Below are 20,685 nucleotides of genomic sequence, written 5' to 3'. Positions count from 1 at the left end.
AGGATGCCGCACAGCTGCTGCACGGAGCCGCGTGGGTACCACTGTAGTAGACACGGATCGCACACTGTTCCCAAGGGCTCGCGCGCGTCCTTCAAAATCTGCCGACACGGAGAAAAAGGCAGGCTCAAAGACAACCTGAACCCAGAGGAGGAAGACCAGAGGATGAGACAGGAAAGGAATGGCCAGGTCAGCGACCCGAGGTCAGTCATCCTGAGGTCCCAGGACACCAGAGCCTATGGGTGTAGGGGACTTGAGTGCACGGGGCGTGGCGGGGGCTGGGCTCGAAGTCGGTGTCTTTTCCCTGAAGCAGGAGCTGGGGGGAGGCTGGGGGAGGAGGCGTCACCTGACAGCGAGCACCAACTTCTTCTCACTTGGAGGGGGCTCGCAGCGGCAGCCAGGGCAGGGGGAGAGCAGCGCACAGCTCTCGCCCAATGGCGAGGTCTGTAAACAAAAGCGGGGCCCACGCGGGGCCCCAGCCGGGGGACGAGCCGCGCGGTTCAGCGGCATCGGAGCGGCGGGGGGCGAGGCGGGGAAGGGATACCACGCGGGGACCTAACGCAGAGTCTTCGGGACCCCCGCGGCCCCGACAAGTCATTGTCTGCACACCCGCAGGATTCCACTTTAAATGCCCCCTCCCTGGCCCACCGCGGGTCCCCCACTCTGTGTGCCGGACCCTGGCTCTCTGTCCGGTATGCCTGGCCCCGGTCGTGGCACGGATGGCCAGAATGTGCTCCCTACCAGCGATGCCAAAAAGCCAGGCCCTTAAGTGTCCAAGTCAGGGACCGCGACACACACACACATAGACACGGGCACACACGCGTACGCCCTCCCCGAAGTTGATAAAAAAAATCAGCCAATAAATACACAGTGATGCCGTCGCCGCAGGTCAGCGCTGACCTCCTGCTGCCAGGAAGACCGAATGCCAACGCCTGGACACTGTCACATCCATTCGGCGGCGCCGGGCGCCTGGTCTCCGCTGTCTCCCGTCCCTCCGGGACCCTCCTTCGCGCTACAGATATCTTCCCTTACCTTCCCTCCCCAGATCACCCCACCTCCCAAGTGTATGCATACGAAAACAATACGAGTAAAGCCCGATCGGGGGGAGCTAGGACCCGCCGGGAGCCCCAGTGTGCGGGAGACTGGGGTCAGGACGTGCCCGTCACGGGCACAGCGGCTCAGGGCATCCTCATCGCCACCCCTCGGGGTGGCTCTGGCCAGTCGAACCGCAGCCCCCAGGCTCGCAGTACTCACCTGCGACGCTCCTCCCGGATCTCCGCGACCCTACCAGGCACAATGCGGGACCGCTGGGCCCCTGGGGCTGCGGGCGCCGAAGCGTTCGCCGAGCTGCAGAGCTGCGCGCCGGACGGCGGCGGCGCTGCTCTGCCCGGCCGCGCTCGGGCCCGCTCGAGGTCTGCCAATGGGAGCTGTCAGGGAGCCTCTGCCGGCGGCTTCGGGGGCGGGGCCGCGGGAGCCCGTGGGAAACCGAGTTCCGATTGGACCTCCTGACAATCGCTCCGCCTCCGTCCAGCCAATCAGAAACGGCGGATACGGGAGCGGGGCGTTCGGAGTTGGACTGAGAGTGACAACAGGCGCACGCGGGGTACCTGAGCTGCGTCCCGGCCCCCGGCCAGCGGTTAGACGGAAGCTGGCCTTCCGCGCTCCGGGATACCTTCCAGCCAGGCTCTGGCGGCGCAATCTGGAGAGACCGCGGAAAGACTGAGGGGGCGCGGCGACCCGGGAACAGCGAGGGATCCCCTAACAAAGCAGCTTTGGGAGGGCCAAGCGGCCTCCGCCTCCTTCTGCAATAGGTCCTTGAAGCTGCCTGTCACCCTGTATAGGTGGAGGTGGCCAATGATGTGCACTGAAGGAGCTCTAGTTGGCGCGCGCGCGCGGCTCGGCATCAGTGGGATTGGTCGAAGGTAAAGGATTTTCCTGCCACCTAAGGCGGAGAGGAAGGGGGAACTGAACGGGGGAGGCGAAGAGCCAAAAAACGTTGTACCTGCGACACGTGGTCTGCTTAGGGAGGCTTGTGGCTGGCAGCAGGGGGAGACAGGAACTTTTTTTAGGAGAGAGGAAAATCTTAATGCAATCCCTTCCCGAGGATGCCAGAAGATGTTAGCCACTCAACAGGCTCCAGATAGTGCACGGTGGCCTTACCCGAATCCTGGATATTCCTGGGCTACCTGATTTGGCTCACCTTGCCCAGCTAGTGAACTTGAGGCTTGGGCCTCACGTTCACCTACTGGACAGAGTACCTGGCTCTGATCTCTGTAAAATCGCTAGGTTGTGAGGAACATAGAAAAGGAGATATGACCCTAGAGCCCCTAGCGAAATCTATCCTGCACAAGACTAAAGCTTCCCCCTTTCCTTGGGAACCTTGGTCACCATCAACAATAAAGGCTGGAATAAATGTGCATTACCCCCTATTCCATACTCAGGTTCGCACCAGGGGATGGGAAAGCCTGTCCCCCTCCCCATCATCTTGTTAAAAACAAAATGAATACCCTGGGCATTGGAGGCTAAACCTAAACGAAAAATTGAAAATCATCTTAGACACTCCCTTCAACCCTCTCCCATCTGTTCTTATTAACTTCCCCAATGCAACCCTTCCTCCCACCTGGACTTCATGAAAGGTCTCTGATGGTCTTTCTACCTTAGGCCTTGCCTCCTGAAATATGCTGTCCACTTTGCAGAATGATACTTCTAAACAGAAAATTTTCCTCTTGTGCTCTCTTTTCTGTCTTTTTCTTTCCTTTGCCCAGAAAACACCCATCCGCGGGCCCTCCCTTCCCTTGACTAATTCCTACTGCTTCTTTAAATCCCAGTGTGGCTGACAGTGTACCAAAGCTGTAAAGGTTTTCAGAACTCCTACTGTGCAGAAAATGCTCTTATAGACTGTGGGCAGCCTTCTGTAGCCAGTGAAGTTTAATCGCCCAGGGCCCTTTGTGTCTCCCTCATGGCCTGGGTTATAGGGTGCTGCAATTGTCCGTTCATTGTGTTCTCTCTACCAGCACAGTACTTCCTGAAAGCCAGAACTTTATCTTCACTGCTGTATCCCAGTGCCTAGCACAGTGCTTGGCACAGTTTGGTTGTGCAGAAATTTAATCAATAAAATATTTTATCAATGAATTGTATAAGTGCTATAATTACAGGAAAGAGTTTTAAAGATTTGAAGAGTTTCCAAAACTTCAGTTTAAGAAGAATGTTTAGAGTAATGGATTTCTGTAATCCCAGAGACTTGGGAGGCTGAGACAGGAGGATCGGGAGTTGAAAACCCAACTTCAGCAATTTATCGAGGCCCTAAGCAACTCAGCAAGAGCTTGTCTCTAATAAAATATTAAAAAGGGCTTGGGGATATGTCTTGGTGGTTAAGCGCCCCTGGGTTCAATCCCTGGTACCCCCCCCAAAAAAAAAAAAAAGAATAGATTTCAAAGTGATATGTCCAGCAGGTTCCATGACAGGTGTTACAGGAAGGTTTCTAAGTCAAGTAGGAAGAGATTTTCTAGAAGACACCCTTCCAAAACCAGCCTTGTCTCAGTCAACACCTTGCCCAAACTGCCCAATGAGGAATCATTCCTTCATAGGCTTTGTGTCCCAGGAGAAAAGCAATTTCTTGACCTGTTACAAGCCACCATCTTGGGAAAGGGTGTGTGTGTGTGTGCGCGCGCGTGCGCGCACGAACGTGCGCGTGCATTAACAAATATGTACATTTGGAAATGAGTAGAGTTTTTTTTTCCCCAAAGGGTATTCCCAAGTATGTTTGACCATGATTAAAAGCAATGACTCTGGACCAAGCTGCCAGAGTTTCAAACTGTAACCAAGGACTTTACTTCAGACCTCCATAGTGTCCCCATCTATGTAACTGAGATGTTTGTACAGCCCATCACATGGGGTTGGCATTAGGATGAATGAGTTACTTAGCATAACAACTATTTAAATAGCATTTATGTTGGGGCTGGGGTTGTGGCTCAGCGGTAGAGTGCTCACCTAGCTAGTACGAGGTGCTGAGTTTGATCCTCAGTACCACATAAAAATAAATAAATAAAATAAAGGTGTTATGTCCAACTACAACTAAAAATTTTTTTAAATAGCATTTGTTTTATAGTAAATATTAAAGAATCTAGAGGTGATTTAAAACATATGAAAGATGTACATATATGCTAATTACAGCATTCAATAAAAGGGACACAAGCTTCCAAAGACTTGAACATCCAGGAATCCTGAAACCAATCCCCAACCAACACCTAGAAACACCTACAATTGGATTCCTTTTCCCCGCCCTTTTGGAGGGCTGCTTTCCTAGGATGATTGTGTTCAGGAAGTAACACTGTATCTGGGTAGACTTCATATGACTCCTCAGAGCTGCCTCTGATTGCCTTGATTGCTTTGCTCCTAAGAAATTGAAAAGTGGTTGATTTACAGAATCCTAGTGTTGGGTTGGCTGGATGAAGAATTAAAAGTTAAATGATTTTCCCCTTTCTCTATCAGAAATAATCATAATAGATATTACACAGAGATTATGACTCCAAGCATCCATGTATAAATAGATGGATTTACAGAATCCTAGTGTTAGGCTGAATTCAAGCCCCACCATCTTCCAGCCAGGTAACTTTGAATCTATCCTAAGCCTGGGAATCTCATTTTCTAAAATGGGTAGTGTAAGAGAATGGGTAAGAGAATGCCTAGTGCCTAGCCCACTGCCCCTAAAGGCAGATGGATACACAGGAAATCACCATCTGGGCTCTTGCCCTCCTGTCTCTCCCTGAACAACCCCCCCCCCCTTACATCAATGCATCAGGACTTTGCCTCTCAGAATCTGCCCAGGGCTGAATGCAGGCAGCTTGTTCCCGTGATCCTGACCCTGCCACTGAGGTAGACAGAATTAAACTGATGCAGCCTCTGGGTACTTTTTTTTTTTTTTTGACCTCTGAAACCTGAAAAGCCAAAGGCTCTGCTGTTTCTTATCTCTGACCCAAACAGTATGTTGCTGCCTCACCCAGGCGAGAGAATGGGGCATTTTGATTAAAACACAGACAAATGCCATCTGGCAGAGTTGTCTGCCATCTTGTCTCCCAAGGGCACTGTTGACATCTAGAGAGAACATGGACATGGTGGAAAGGAAAAATTCAGTAGTTGAAGGTGGAATTAAGGATTTAGGGCAGGTGAACAAGCAGAAATTACATTTCCAGTGCATGACCCCCGACTTCAATTACGGGTCAACATTCCCTTCCCCACCACTTACTAGAAGGTCACTAAATACAGTCACAGCTAAGTCACAAGGAATGGTTTTCCCAGTATGATGACACCAAGAAGATAAGGCCACACTAGGCAGCCCTGCCTCACCTTTGTTTCTGAGCTCAAGGACCTTGCTGGCGGATGCTCCCTAAGGACTGGACATTGGCCACTTTGATTCTCTTCTATATGTAAGTGTCTGTGGCAATCCTGGCACATAGTAAGCACTCACTGAATACTTAAGGAATTAATGAAGTTTCGTCCTGCACTCCACATAAGAAATTTGGCACTTAATCATTATTATGATTTGGATCTGTAATGGCCCCTCAAAAGCAGAGATAAGAATGTTGGATCATGAGGACTCTGAACTCCCTGGTGGATTAATCCATTAGATGGATTAGTAATTTGAATGGACTACCCAGTAGCACTTGTAGGCAGTCAGGTGGGGCATGGCTGGAGGAAGTAGGTCACTGAGGCATGACTTTGGAGCCTACATCTGTCCCTGGAGCCTCCCCGTTACACTCTTTCTGTGCTTCCTGGCTGCCAGGAGCTGAGCAGTTTTGCCCTGCCCTGCCCTCCCGCCATGATGTTCTGCCTCACCTCGGACCCCATCAATGGAGTTGGCGGAGCATAGGCTGAGACCTCTTAGACCCTGAGCCAAAGTAAAGTTCTCCTCCTCTAAGTTGTTCTTATTAGGTGTTTTGGTCACAGCAACAAAAAACTGACTAATACAATCATCTGTGTCATTTATTTGTGGATGACCTTTTTGGAGGAAGGACAGGAAGCAACTTACGGAAAAATCTCTCTGGGGAAAAATCTCAGGGATTCTCACACGGTAGAGAGGGCAGCACTAGAAGAGTTTCGCCTCTGCGGTGATTTGAATATGGTTTGCATCTCCTGCCTTCCTGCCATGTTGGTGCAGCCCAAGGCCCCTGCCGGACGTGGCTGCCCAATCTTAGATTTCCAAGTCTCTAGAACCATGAGCTAAATAAACCTCTGCTCTTAGTAAATCACTTAGCCTGAGAAAATGGACTAAGATACTCTCCAGCCAAGTGTGAGCCCTGTGGCATGCCTTCCTCTTCTAGGGTTTATACTCCATGTTTTCAGAAAACATTTGCTGCAGAGCACTTATTGGTGGAGTTAGCATTTATTTACTTGGGAACCCATCAGAAGAGAAGTGAGAGCTGGGTTTTTCAAAGCAATCGTTTGTCATTTTTGCCCTGATACATCCTTAATCTCTTACCCTCACTCCCACTTATCCCTTCCAAGAATGAGTAGAGAAAGTTCAGGCTAAACTCTAGAATGAGAAAGTTCTAGTTAGTCAAATCTTAGTGGAAGAAACCTCTTTTTGTTGTTGTTGTTGTTGTTATTTGCTTTGTTTTGTTTGTTTCTTTTACTCTTCTGAGCTTTACCCTAGCCAACTGGCCAAGTCACTAATGAAAGTCGAAGCCCTGCCAGTGCCCCATTCTCAGGATGGCTGTGCTCCTAGGTACACCTCTCTAGAGCTTTACTCTGTATGCTGAGAAACAACCAGGAGACGCCTCCAAAATCTGACCTGGCTTCCGTGTTTCCACAAAGCATCCCCCCTTGGTCTGCCACCACCACCAGAGAGGACTTACACTAGACACCCCTGTGATCAGATTTGTGACTAGCAAAGTGCTTAAGCTTGTAATTATCTGTGGAATACCAAACACGATGGATGATGAAGTGGTATGCTTTTTAATTTTTTTCTATGAAAAAGGCACCCATCAGTACCCCAGCAGTTCCATGAGGACCTTTGAATCTACCTGGCTGCTAAGCTGTCTCCCTCCTTTCCTTCTGCCATATTGATTCCGGTTCTATATGCTTTCCTTCTCCCTTCCCCTATACCCAGGACCAGGTCGTGGGTGCGTGTACCTGTGTGGTCCTGTAGGGTTGCAAGCTCAGAAGGGCCACATGCTTGGTTTAATGCTCTGCTATGCCTTGAAAAAAAAATCTTTTTAATTTTTTTTTATTTCTTGCAGTACTGGGGATTGAAGCCGGAGTGCGCTACCACAGAGGTACCTCCCCAGCTCTTGTTACTTTTCATTTTGAGACAGAGTCTCCCCGAGTTGCCAAGGCTTACCCCGAACCTTGTGATCTTCCGGCCTCAGCTTCCCAAGCTCAGCTAGGATTCCAAGCATGTGCCACTATGCCGAGCTGGAAATCTTAACTTTTGAACAAAAGGACCTGCATTTTCATCTTTGCCTGGGCTCCACAAATTATGTGGCCTCTCATGCCCGCATCCTTTCCGATCCAACTATCTATCTTGCCCTTGGCTTTCCTGACATCAAGTTTGTACTTTCACACAGTTATTGTGTATTTCATACAATATGAAATTTTTTATGTTTCATCTCAATATATTGAGACAGCACTCAATATATGTACATTAAGAGGTTCAACATAAATTATTGCTTGTTCTTTCTATGCCAGAATTGAGGCAAACCCAGGAATTATATTGAGACATGCCCTTGAATATTTGGAGATCCAATGCAGCAGTGGATATTTAGCTCATGAGGGGACACAGGGAAATCTTCTCACTAGAGAATTCTAAGAAGACTTGCAAGCAAGGACAACCCAGGGGCTATGGAGACTCAAGAGAAGTACAATCTTTCCTGTCCAGTAATGGTTCACTCTGTGTGTCAACTTGGCTGGGCCATAGAGTGGCCAGACATTTGTCAAACATTATTCTGGATGCATCTGTGTGGTCTGGGTAAGTGGATATTTGCATTGGTAGACTGAATGAACCACCCTCTTTTGGGTGGGCCTTATTCAATCAGTTGAAAACCTACATGACACAAACCCCCCAAAAACTCAGTCCTGTGAGGAACAGGAAACTCCTGCTGCCACCAGTCATGAAGCTGGGAAGTCAGTATTTCCCTGCCTTCCACCTTGAACTGCAGCATCCTCTCTTCTTGAGTCTTGAGCTTGCCAGCTTTCAGACGGGCACTTACCCCATCAATTCTGCTGGTTCTGGGGCCTTCCAGCTGGGACTGGAACTCACCATGAGCTCCTCTGGTCACCAGCTTGTCAACCACAGATCTTGGGACTTTTCATCCTCTATGGTCCCCTGAGCCAGTTCCCCATAATAAAGCTTTTCTGTTTCCCTGGGGAAGACTAAGCCATCCCTGTGGTTTACCCCAGAACCAGTAAGCCCTGCTCTTCAGCCTTGCCACTCCAGACGTGGTCTGTGGACCAGCAGACACATTTCTGGTCTCAGGTCCCATCCAGCCACCTTGAATCTGAACCTACATTTCGAGGAGACCTCACTTGATTCGTCTGCATATCAAAGCTGAGAAGCACCTCAGCCTCTCTTTGAAACTGCAAACCACTTGGAAGAATAACACTATTAAAAACATAGGCTTACAGACTGGGGGTGTTGCTCAGTGGCAGAGTGCTACGCCTTGGGCTCTGGGTGCTGTCCCCAGCACCAAAAATAAATTAATTAACGTAATAAAATAAATGAATGCTTGGTAATAGAATGAGTCTAAGCCAAGGCTTTCTTACCTGGGGCCAGACATTGAAAGTGAGTGAGAGAGGACCCAAGAAAGGAATGAAGAGGCCAAGAAATTTTCTGAGCCTTCAGTTATGGAGAAAAGACCGAGAGAAGGCTGATTAGGCAAACTCTAGTATCCAATGAATTCCAATAGAGTCAAGGTCAGAGAGGCAGGGCAGGCAATCAGGCCACTGTAGCCTCAAGTAGCATCCCGTGCCTTCTCTTTGTAATTTGCTTTATTGCATTTTATTTTCTGTGTTTTCCCTGGAGTGGCAGTTTGTGGAGAATCTCTCCCACTTGGCTGCGAACAGGCCCTGAGCACAAGCAACACTTCTGCAGAATTGGCAAGGACCGCGCTGTGGAATATTTCAGAAACTTCAAGGCAAAGGACAAACAAACAACCCCCCACCAAAAAAAAAAAAAAATCTTCCACGTGTATTTTAAAAGAAAAAGAGCTGAGAATCAAAAACAATTACCGGGAATGTATCCAGGGGTCTCCAAAAGCAAACCGATGTGATTCGATTTTCTCTGCCCCTGCTCCCTCCAGCCTGGTTATTAATTTATCTATACAACAAGCACTCCTCTTGTAACAAATTGTGACTGTGGGGGAGGGGAGGGGTTTTTGAGATGATCCTTTGGATCTTGGCCCAGTGGGATTCTCTGCCCTTGCAGAGGACAGAGGGTTCATTGCTCCTGCTGACTGAGCAAGGCGACAGCAAGACCCGGCTTCCCCTTTCCCACTTGGGCAGGGCAGGGCACAGGGAACATGCCAGCACATGTGTCTACCGCTCCACCTGCTTCATGACACATGATTATTATTATCTACTCTATACAAGTGTCCTCTCTCTCCTGTCCAAAACAATAGCGTGGGAAAGACTGGAATGTGGCCATGCTGCCTCAGCATGACACTCACTAAGCTTGGACAGGCTCTCCCCAGAAAGACAAATTGGTGCAATGAAGCCAGAGTAATCAGCTTCTCTTTCTGGAATAGGGTGACAGCCCCATTTTCTTTCTGTTCGTATGGAGTTATTGCCCCTATGCACAAAGAGCCTAGAGAGGAGGAAAGGAAAGGAAATTGGCTGTGTCTCTGCAGAGACTACCCTGAGCCAAGCCCTTGGTCTTTTACCAACTGTGTGACCTTGGGCAAGTTACTTAACCTCTCTGTGCTTCATGGCCCTCATCTGTAAAATCAGGCTTACAATAATGTTCTTCTCATAGGGATGTTAGGAGGATTGAACAGGTTGATAGAGTGAAGAGCTTGGAACAGGATTTGGCCCATCTTAGAGAGAATGTGGGCCCCTGATTCTTCTAAAAAATTCTAGACTCACTTTTAAAAGGTTTTCTAAGCATCTTCAGATGCTTCCATGGAGACTCAAAAGTCTTCTGAACTCATATTTCCATGATCTTATCCTATTTACACATTCCCCCACATAAGAATAAACCAGTGTTCCTGGTCTCTTTCTTTCCCAGGTAATTCCTGGCCTTACCATCTAAGGAGATTAGAGAAATGGGAGACACCTTGGACTTAACTTCCCCTTTCAGACAAAGCCCAAGATGGATCTGGATCCACCTTCAAAATGACTCTGGAACCCACCCCTGCTGCAGCCTTTCCTGCACCCCATCTTCCAGGAACACAGTGGCTTCCAGGCTGGGTCTCTGCCTCCACTGTCTACCCCACTCACTCTGAAAGGTCACTTCCCTAGATATATGATAAAGACCACTCCATCTGTCTGTCATGGAACCATCCTACCTTTCTGATTTACCAAAGTCATCCCCCCACCCCGTCTCTTCCCCAAAAGCCCTGGAGTATGTCTCCCAGTTCTCCACCCAGGGTGACCCCACTCCTCTTTCAAGGCCAGCAAGACTGTCCCCTCTGGAGAGCTCTCCTTTTCCTGTCTGGCTACCCATCACCTATAACATGAGAAGCAGTTATAGGTGCGGTTGCTAATCCAACTTTTCATGTAACAATCACATCAGAAAATATCAATATATCAAAACATGCTCTATACCATCCATTTAAATTTAAAAAGATTGAATAACTTGCCCAGACTCGAATATTCTCCAAGACCGGATCTCCAATTTGTTGTTCTCTAGCCCTTCTTCCCCAGCCTCCCAGACTGAATCTGTTATTGCTGGGATGTCCATTCCAGGTCCAAAATAAAGAACCCATCAAGACACACACAACAGGCGAAGGACAGAGTCGTTGAAGGTGAAGGTGAGAGTAGCACTCCCCAAGGTAGAGTCCAGTGAGAAAGAGGCCCAAGACCCCAATGTCTGCAGCTAATGTCTTACATGCTGAGCTGTGGGGCGTTCTTTTCCCTACACGGACCTGACTGAAGACCTCACCCCACGTATTCCCATTGGTTACCTTATAATACCTGGTTAAATACTGCCCACTTTACCCCCATTGGTCATAATCTGAATCTGTGCTGGGAGTTGTCATGGTAAGCAGTCCTCCAGGGCAGGAATTCCCATGGTAATGGACGTAGCATGAACAGGCCTGTGACTTGTACCCCTATCTTGTCCTCCAGCAACATCGTTCTTACGCCTGCCTCCGCCATCTTGGTGTCCCTGAACTCCTACTTGACAGATCTCTCCCCTAATGTTCAGACTGGCACATGACACAGCCTGTGACACAGACTATGTTTGAGGGGCCTGGAACACTCTTAACTGCTGTGAGATAGCTCCTCAGTGATGCCCTTGACTCCATCATCATGTTCTACCAAGAAGTAGATCCATCCGTTTTAGATAAATAAAATATGTGGTAGAGTGTATGCAAGATTCTCAGGAAGAAGGCCTACCTTGTTTCTTTTTTTTTAATTTATTTTTTAAATCTTTAATTGCTACAATATTATACATGTGTATGGGGTATACTGTGATATTTTAATACATGTATAAAATATCTAATACATCAGAATTATCATTTCTTCATGTCAGAAACATTCAAAATTCTGCTAGCCATTTTGAAATGTAGAGCTCTTATCAAACATGGTTTTCTTACTGTGCTACAGAACGTTGGGAATTATTCTTCCTACTCATCTGACCCCTTTACCTGGTAACTGCCGCAGTCTGGCTGGGCACAAATGCCGCAGTCTGGCTGGGCACACAATCACGAGCCACCACACAGCTTGTAGATTCAAACAGCAACTCTTTATTCCCGAACTCACACCAGCAGTCTACAAACACGTTCTGGGGAAATCCACGTTCTCTGCCCAAATCCACCTCCACTGGGCTTCTATCTCCCAAAAAATACTGTCTGAATCCCGTGAGAACTCAAGGGGAACTCAGGCAGCAGGATACGCCCTATTCCCAGCAGGAATAATCTTAAACCTGGAACGCCCTAAACCCAATTATCCTAAACCGGGAACACCCTAATCCGCCCTGGTCCTTGAGCAAGGTCACCTACATTCAATGTCACTGCAACATGGGGTACGCTGGCAAGGAAATTGTCATACCTACTTGGCTAATGGCTCCCAGCAGGTAACCATCTTTTCCTCTCCACCCTTCCCAGCCTCTAGTAACCACTACTGTACTCACAGCTTCTATGGAATCAGTGTTTTTAGCTTCCACACGTACATGAGAACATGCAGTATTTGTACCTGACTTATTTCACTTAACATAATGTTCCCTGGTTCCATCCATATTGCTGTATATGATATGATTTTATCCCTTTGTTTGGGCCGAATAATATTCCACTGTGTAACACGTCATGTTTCCATAGTCTGTTCGTCGGTTAATGGTGAGTTGTGCATCTTAGTTACTGTGAACAGTGCCATAGTACACATGGGAGTGCAGGTATATCCCTTTGGAACGCTGATTTCATTTCCTTTGAATATAACCCACAAGTGGGAGAGCTGGATGATAGCTGGTAGAGGAGATGTGTCTTCAGTTTTCCGAGGAACATCCGTGCTGTTTTCCATAAGGTCTGTACTAACTACGTTCTCACTAACAGTGAATAACAGTGTCCCTTTCTCTATGTCCTTGCCAGTGTTTGTCATTCTTTGTCTTTTTCAACAATAAGCCAGGCTCATTTCTTCTCCTGATCCAACCTTCCTTTCTTCCCAAAGGGCAGGATAGTTGTCTTCTGCGCTTTTCCTTAAGTGCTATAGTTTGGATCTTAAATGTTCCTCTAAGGTCCATATGTTGAAGGCTTGGACTCCCCAAAGGTGCCTCAGGAGTTGGTGACTCCTTTAAGAGGCGGGGTCTGGTGGGAGGTGTTTAGGTAATTGGGGTCATGCCTTGGAAGGGGGGAGTGAAAGCCTGGTCTCTGTCTTCCTCCCTTTTTGCTTCCCAGCCTTGAGCTGAGCAGTTATGTCCACCACATGCTCCCACCAAGGTGTGCTGTCTTGCCACAGGCCCCAAAAGCAATGGGACCAGCCGATCACGACCGTCCAAAACTGTAAGCCAGAATAAATCTTTTCCCTTTATAAGTTCATTCTCTCAGGCATTTGTTATAATGGTGAGAAGCTGACTGACACTGTAAGGAACATGCACTGATGAGAGAGCTGCTCTGTTTAACTTTTAACCCTGCCTGCACTGTGCAGCGTAACATGCTGGGGCAGGAGGAAAGGGGAAGATGCAAAGACAGAGCAGACCCGGTATCAGCCATGCCCAGTGGTAGCAGAGACCAGCAAACAGGAAAGCAAGAATTGCAACAGCCAGGCCAGGAAGGAAAGGCTGAGCACAGGCCCCCATGTCAGGGGCCCCCTTAAGCCTTGCACAACAGCAGTTCTTCAAAATCCCAACAGCAGGCCAGGGCATGGGGCTCAGTGGTAGAGTACATACTGAGCATGTGCAAGGACACCCCCCCCCCAGGGATCCCCAGCACCACCACAGGGGGAAACAAAAATCCCAGCAGCAATATCCTCATGGTTTATCCAAACTCAAGTGTCACTATATTGTTTTGCTAAATACCACAGACTGGACAGCTTAAATGACAAAATGTTAAGTCCTCACTGTTTTGGAGGCTGGAAGTCCGAGATGAGGGCATCAGCACATGTTTCTCCTAAGGCCCTTCTTTGTGGCTGGCAGACAGTGGCCTTCTCACTGATCCTAACAGGGTCTGGTATCTCTCTGTGTGTCTGATTGATTGATTGCTACAGGGGTTTGAACTCAGAGGCACTCTACCACATAGCTGCATCTGCAGCCTGTTTTTATGGTTTATTTTGAGACAGGGTCTTGCTAGGTTGATAAGACTGGCCTCGCACTTGCAATCCTCCTGCCTCAGCCTCCCAAGTCTGTGGGATTACAAACCTGTGCTCCCATGCCTGGCCGCACCCTGTTTTCCTATAAAAACCAATCAGATTGACTTTGGGCCCACCCCAATTGTCTTATTTTCTCTTAATCGCCTCTTCAAGGCCTGTCTCTGAATACAGCCATGTTCTGAGGTACTGGGGATCAGAGTCTAACATATGAATTTTGAGGTACATGGTTCAGCCCATCATAAGTGCCCACCACCCACCGTGTCTTCTACAGTGCAAAGAACAGACACACAACGTCCAACTGCGCGGATACCTCTTTCCCACCGTGTCTCTGTCAGTCTTCTTGGTCGAGTAACTGCCCATTGAGTTGCATTGAGCTCTTTGGTCAGTTAGCAGAGGGTCATGGGAAAGCGTCCTTTCTCCTCAGAAGTGTTTCTTCTCTTTCTTTTCACAAAGGAGAGGGGAGAAAAATGCACGATTGGGATTTCTAAGCATTTCTTTAAAAAGCCTATGAGTAAAGGTAACGATAATTATGTAGCTTTAGTATCCAAAGAGCAGAGCATCTCATATTTCACGTACGGCATCCATGCCTGTTTGCACATTAGTAAATTTGTGTGCTCTCTTTCTTGTCTAAAGAGACAGGGAGCAAGCCACAGGGCCCAGGGGAGGGTGCAGGCGCACTGGGCCCAGGGCATCGAGGCGGGGACTTCCTGAGCTTGGGAAAGGAACCTTTCTCACTGTTTTCCCCATGGCCCGCGCGATTCCAAGTCTCTGACTCAGCTCCCGCCTATAGGTGCCCTTCAATAGCTGCATTATTCATTACTTTCAGCCTGTAAGTTAAATTTTTTTCTTCTTTTCCCACTAAAACAAGTGTTGCTTTTATCCTCTCAAAACTTGTGGTATGTGAGAAGCCACGTTCCAGGCCTTGATGTTGCAAATGACTTTCTTTGATCAATCAAACCCCAATTTTCTAACACATGAACTAGTAACTGAGAAAACAAACAAACAAAAAAGAAAACAGTAAACCACCATTACTTGGGTATTTTTTCTGTATTTACTCCTGTGAAATTTCCTGGGCCAGGTAGTGGAAATACATAAGATTGGTACCTTTTTTTTTTTCCTTATTCAGTACTCCAAGATAATTCCTGAGTAGACATGAAGATCCTGGACATTATCATAACTTGTGTGTTTGTTTTGTAGTTGTGTATGGACAGCATGCTTTTATTTGTTTATTTTTATGCAGTGCTAAGGATCGAACCCAGTGCCTCACACATGCTAGGCAAGCACTCAGCCACTGTATAACTCATTTTTAATAACCAGATAATAAAGGACAAGGACAAAATAATCTCTATTATTAAAGAAAATTGTTTCATATAATAAACACTGGCTCTAATCCTGAGAGAAAATGTATACAAACAGGAGTAACAGGTACTGTGTGTGTGTGTGTGTGTGTATGTGAGTGTGTGATGCTAAGGATCAAACCCAGGGCATTGCACATGCTAGACAAGAGCTCTGCTGCTGAGCTACACCCCTCGCCTCTAAATGTGTGCTTTTAATAGGTGTGTGTAAAGCTCATTTTACTTTTTCAAATTATACCACTTGAAGAAAATCTTTGATGTGATTAGGAAAATATCCCATCAAATATTGCTACAAAGTTGGCCTTGCTCATTAAAATAGTCTTAGTTGGACATAGAAAGGAGGTAGAGAGAGAAGCCAAGTGTCTATAGATCAAAATCCAGGGAGGCAGAAGCTGAGGCAAAGATTAGTATGTGGGAAAGATAAGGGGAGGTATATTAGCCCATTTTCTGTTGCTGTGATAAAATACCTACGGCTAGGTATTATATAAAGAAAAGAGATAAATTTAGCTCACAGTTATGGAGGCTAAAGATCAAGATCCAGGGTGGCTTCAGTTTCTGGTAAGGGCCCCCTGGCTACATCACAACTTGGCAGAGAAAGGGAAATAAAAGGGCCAAGGGCATGGGATGGCCATGCTTTATAATAACCCACTATTGAGAGCACTAACCAGGGTTCCACGAGAACTCCACTAATCCTTTCCAGGGGCAGCACCCACAGTGACCTAAACATCCTGTGCTAGACCCCACCTCTTAAAGCGTCCACCATCTCTCAACATCACCACACTGGGGACCAAGCTTCCACACATGGAACTTGGTGGGGGGGCCAGGGGACAGAGAGGGTTAGTCAGCTTTTTCACTGCTATGACTGAAAGACCTGACAAGAACAATTAGAGGGAAAAAAGTTTACTTTAGGGCTTGTGGTTTCAGGGGTCTCAGTCTAGAGATGGCTGACTCCATTCCTCAGGGCCTGAGATGAGACAGAACATCATGGTGGAAAGTGCAATGGAGGAAAGTGGCTCGGGACATGATCAGGGAGCAGAGGGTGTGCGCCTCACCAGGATGATATGTAAACACCATAGATACACCCCCAGGGACCCACCTCCTCTAGCCACACTCTGCCACCGAGTTAGTCTGTATCAGGTTATTAATGATTGGGTGCAATCTCTCATCTCCAAACTTTCTTGCATTGCTCATCTCACATGTAAGGTTTCAGGGGAGCCCTAATAACTAAACCACAACAGGGGGACACACTCAGCCTCTATCCAAACCAGCCCGGTGCAGTGGTTCGCACCTGTGATCCCAGCAACTTGGGAGGCTGAGGCAGGAGAATTGCAAGTTTGAGGCCAGCTTCAGCAACTTAGCAAGATGCTGTCTCAAAATAAAAAATAAAATAAAGTGCTCTAGCTCAGTGGTAGAGCACTCTGGGTTCAATCCCCAGCACTATGAAACAAAACCAACTGAAAAACTATATCCAAAGCATATCAGGCGGGAAGCAGAAAGAACAGAGTGAGAGGTGGGCACAGCACATTCTCAACAAAGGCCTCAACCAACCCCTGGGGAGATCCAAAGCTGGGCTGGCCCTTCAGAGGCAGGGCCCTCACTAGATACAGTTTACCCCTGAGAAAGGCTGCGTCTTGGATTGAGGCCACTTTCCCAAAGAGAGCTAATGGCTGAGAGAAGCTGGGGAAGAAAATTCTGCAGTTCCAAAGAGGGAGTCAGGATCCACAGGCCAGCCACAGAGCTTCAGAAAAGGGGAGCCCACTTAGAGAGGCCCCAGGAGCATCTGTACTTTCAGATTTGCCCCTGGTCACCTCCGGTCTCACCTCTCAAGGAGGGGCTTCTATGAGGCTGACTCTGAATCAGGCCTAGAATGGCTTTGGTTTGGCACTCTGGGTTTCACAGACTTGATATTTTGTGGCAAATATTAGAAAAGCTGGGAAGCTTCCCATCATATTCCAGATTTGTAGTTTCTCTTGGGGGAAAAAAAAAAAAAAAAAGATCTGGCCACAGGGAAACTAAACTTCTTCAAGGCCAAGGTCATCCACCACGGTACAAGCTCAATCGGGGGAGCATCTCCTTAGCCAGCCATCGTCAGTTATCTGAACACGACTTCTAAGTTAGCTCTCCTTCGTTTTGTAATGTCATCAAGTCAGACAATCTTTTATCCCACCCAAAATAAACTAGTCTGTCAATTACACATAATCTATCGTCAATATGAACTTGAAAATGAGAAAAGAACTCAAACCCGCAGCTACACACCTTGTCCAGCACAACCCTGAGCAACTGTGCCGGTGGATGTGAGTAACGCTTTCCTTTGCAAAGAAACCAACCTCAGAGACTTTTGTTGTTATAGTCTGTAAACAAGTCAGGATGGCACCTGGCATTTTGCCAGAGAATTGTTAGAGTCTGTAAACAAGTCTGGATGGCGCCTGGCAAAATGCCAGAGGGAGTGGTTTGTGAAGTAACACCAGCAAGCTATTAAGTGTGGAGATTCCTTATTGGTTGACTGATGTATCTAGTTTATGCTAATCAGATAAGCTGTGTGGAATGTATAAATATTGCTCCTGTCCTACAATAAACGGCTCCCACTCCTGCTGTATCAATCTACACAAGTTGTTCGTCACCCCCCGGTTATTTTGCTGCAGCCGGACTGCAGCAATTTGTGACATGTTACAGAGTAATTGCACGTTTGTTATGGATTGAGGTCTTTAATACGAACCAACCGTAAGAAATGTCATTTAAAAATAATCACTCTTTTTGCTAGAGAGCAGGGTAGCTACAAACCCAGGCTATTCAAGTCAAGCCACAATAGGAGTTTTGATGCACTCTCTGGTGATGTGTGTTGAAATATGACTTATTCCAAAGCTTAACAGAGTCAATTTGATGGGGCACATAAACCAATCGTGGAGCACAGCCTTCAACGTTGTCCGTCTCACCACTAAAGTGGTATCCCCCAGTACAGGTCAGTGGTTATAAAAGACACTCGGTGGCTTTCCTCTTCCTTCCATGTTAGTGGAACAAGTTTTCTCAGGTGGTGATGTGTCTGATCCAGGGGGCCCCACCAGGGATGAGCATGATGGGGCTAAGTCTGTCACAGGTATCACATTCCAATGTGACAGAAAGTCACTCCCCCAGCTTCCCTTGAAGCTTCGATGGCTAAGTGACCTGATCTCCTAATTGGGGGAAATTTCCTAGGATGCTTCTGAATAAGATCGTTTTTGAAAACTCTGATAAGAAAGGGGCAGGTGCCAGAAGAGAGCTTTCTGGTTGCTAGGGTTGGGATGTGGTTTGTCTCTACCAAAACTCAGGCTGAGGTGTGGTCCCCAAGAGGTGATGAGGTAGTGTCAGGAAGTGTACATTTAAGAAATATTGGGATTTTTTTTTGGGGGGGGGAGGTGTACCAAGGATTAAAATCAGGGTACTTGACCATTAAGCCACATCCCCAGCCCTATTTTGTATTTTACTTAGAAACAGGGTCTCAATGAGTTGCTTAGCACCTCGCTGTTGCTGAGACTGGCTTTGAACTCATGACCCTCCTGCCTCAGCCTCCTGAGCTGCTGGGATTACAGGAGTGTGCCACTGCACCTGGCATATTGGGACTTTTGAGAGGAATTAATGCTTTTTCTTTTCTCTTCTTTTTTCCAGGAGAGCATTCTTGCCCTCACATGCCTGAACTGAGTACCTCAAGAGTGAGTTCTTAGAGAGTGAGCCCGGCACATCCCCTCACTCTCCTTGAGAACAGTTGTCTCCCCTTCCCCTTCTCCATCAAGCTGTGCTGCAGCTAGGGGTGCCTGCCAGATGCCAGCCCCAGGCTGGTTGGGCTTCCCAGTCACCAGAGTCATGAGCCAAATAAACCTCTTTACACATTCTCCAGCTCCAAGTATTCTGTTAGAGCCACACCAAATGGGCTAAGCCACTGGTACCACTCTCCTTCTTTTTCTGGAGCTGTGGCAGCCATCTTGAAATTGTGAGGTGACGGCTGTGTAAGAGAAAAATAGAATGAAGGGACAATAGAATCTGGACCCTGGATGATACATAGGGTTGATTGTTAGGACTATTCCTAGAAATGCCTGCATACAACTTTTTCCTTAGAGAGGTAAGAAATATATGCATGTATATATGTAGGTATATGTGTGTGCATGTATAAAAATATATACTATACATACACGTGCACAGATATATTTATATATACTATATATCGTACACACACATATACTCTGAACCGCTTTTAGTTAGATAGTCTATTATATGCAGTCAAGGATGTTCCTAATTGGCAAAGAGTTTGGAGAAGAAAAGTTCATTTGATATAATGAGAAATGATTCCCTGTGATTTAGAAATGGCTTTTCCTACAATGACAATGGTATCCAACAGACCTGGTGGCTTGGTTCGAACTTTTGTCTCTCAAGTGTGTTTTTTCAACACAAGTAATATTTAACACTTTGTTAGATTTTTGTCACTGATGCAGCTTCACACAACTAAATCGATCAGGGTCACTCCAAGTGAATTTGAGCTGACACAAAATAATGATACACAGAGAAATACCTTTTCCTTTGGGTTCAGTGACCGCTCCTCACCCCAGCTCCCACAAGGAGGGCAAGACAGGCAAGAAAGAGGAGGAACATGCCTGGAACCTGGGTTTTATCAATGGGAGGAGCTAACCCATGGAACATTCTGTCCAAACAAGGGCAAAGGGTGGGGTTACAACAAACAAGTGGGTGTAATTCAACCCCATCGGGTGACGCCCACTCCTGTGGCTGCTCCTCTCTTATCCAAGCCAAGGTGAGGTCCAATTGCATTGCAGCGGGTGCCATACCAGTCCAGTACCTCTTTACTCAGGACTCAAAGGTGTGCACACAGCTCCTGTCCACAGCGGCTCCCAACACGCGACAAGAACAATTTAGAGGAGGAAAAGTTTAAGTTGGGGCTCGCGGTTCCAGAGGTTCAGTCCAAGGTTGGCTGACTCCATTGCTCTGGGCCCAAATGAGGGTCATGGTGGAAGGGCATGGTGGAGGAGCTGCTCACCTTGTGGTGGTCAGGAAGCAGAGAGAGCAAGGGGAGGGGGCTTCAGGGAACATGAAGGCTTCCAGGGTTTGCCCCAATGCCCAGTTCCTCCAGCCATGCTCCACCTGCCTATAGTTACCACCCTGTCAGTCCATTCAAGGGAGGATGGAGACATCAGCTTTCCTACTCCAATCATTTTACCTCGGAACCTCCCTGCATCAACACAGGAGCTTGGGGGGGTGGGGGGTGGGGACACCTCACATCCAAACCATAACAAACACCGACTTTATAGTTTCTCCAAAGTCTTAGGACTTAATGTCTATGTAGGCAGAAAGTTAAGGACTTCCTTCCATTCTTTGTAACTTAATACAGATAATATGC

General features: G+C 47.4%; 1 protein-coding gene and 1 long non-coding RNA gene across 7 annotated transcripts in view; one reads left to right on the top strand and one right to left on the bottom strand.

Annotated features, from left to right (window-relative positions):
- The window catches only part of Tiam1 (TIAM Rac1 associated GEF 1), a 366,772-nt gene extending 357,495 nt beyond the window's left edge, over positions 1-9,277 (bottom strand). For 2 of the 5 annotated variants that reach the window (XM_071615092.1, XM_071615091.1), the window contains exon 1: positions 1,252-1,392. The gene's annotated coding sequence lies outside the window, so the exon portion shown is untranslated. Of the gene's footprint in view, positions 1-864; positions 1,008-1,251; positions 1,393-8,757; positions 8,806-9,222 lie in introns of those variants that run through there. The other 3 variants (XM_071615093.1, XM_071615094.1, XM_071615098.1) reach the window with 3 other exon arrangements.
- LOC139706697 (uncharacterized) overlaps positions 8-20,685 on the top strand; it is a 35,179-nt gene continuing 14,501 nt past the window's right edge. The window contains exons 1-2 of one of the 2 annotated variants that reach the window (XR_011708302.1): positions 8-200; positions 18,948-18,991. This is a non-coding gene — a long non-coding RNA (uncharacterized lncRNA). The remainder of the gene's footprint in view (positions 201-18,947; positions 18,992-20,685) is intronic. The other variant, XR_011708303.1, reaches the window with a different exon arrangement.

Source organism: Marmota flaviventris, chromosome 8, assembly GCF_047511675.1.
Source record: "Marmota flaviventris isolate mMarFla1 chromosome 8, mMarFla1.hap1, whole genome shotgun sequence".
Taxonomy (NCBI): domain Eukaryota; kingdom Metazoa; phylum Chordata; class Mammalia; order Rodentia; family Sciuridae; genus Marmota; species Marmota flaviventris.
This window is presented reverse-complemented; position numbering and strand designations above follow the sequence as displayed.